Below are 874 nucleotides of genomic sequence, written 5' to 3' on the forward strand. Positions count from 1 at the left end.
TTGAAAAACTTTTTATATATTTATTTATTTATTTTGGGGTTTTTTTGGGTACTGGGAATTGAACTCAGGACCTTGTGCTTGTCAGGCAGGCATTTGTGCCTGGCACAGCTGACTTCTCAGTGCAAACCCTCAAGTCAAGGACAGCATGGAGTGAAATATTGCAAATTCTAAAGGAAAACAACCTTCAACACAGATTGAGGTATCCTGCAAAACTCTCCAATCTAATGGAGAAATGAGATACTTCCATGACAACGAACATCTGAGGAAATTTATGATCACCAAACCAGCACTCCAAAATGTTTTGAAGAACAGTCTAGAAAGAGAAAACAAGGGCTACAACTCCATGAATCCCAGCAGAAGGAATCCACCAGGCAAGACAAACAAACAGAGGGAGGTTAAAAAAAAAAAGAAGGGAAGCCAACAAAAGGAAAATAACAAAAGTAAGTCAATACATGTCAGTTGTAACATCAATGTTAATGGTCTTAATTCAATCAAATGACACAAACTGGCAGAATGGATCTAGAAGCACAACCCAACAATATGCTGCACACAATGAACACATTTAATTAAAAAAGAAATTCATAGACTAAAAGTCAAAGGATGGAAAACAATACTCCATGCCACAGGAACCCCGAAAAAAGCAGGGGTAGCTTCTCTATTTGTACACAGAATGAATTTCAAGCCAAGACTGATTAAGACAGACAAGGAAGGTCACTACATCCTTGTAAAGGGAACAATCCAAGAGGAAGAGATATAAATCATAAATACAAATGCAACAAATACCAGTGCACCCAACTATATAAAATAAATATTAACAGACATGAAAAATCAAATAAGCACTAATACAATTGTATTGGGGGATCTGAAGACCCCA

This window comes from Chinchilla lanigera, unplaced genomic scaffold (genome assembly GCF_000276665.1).
Source record: "Chinchilla lanigera isolate Chin_1 unplaced genomic scaffold, ChiLan1.0 scaffold00024, whole genome shotgun sequence".
Taxonomy (NCBI): domain Eukaryota; kingdom Metazoa; phylum Chordata; class Mammalia; order Rodentia; family Chinchillidae; genus Chinchilla; species Chinchilla lanigera.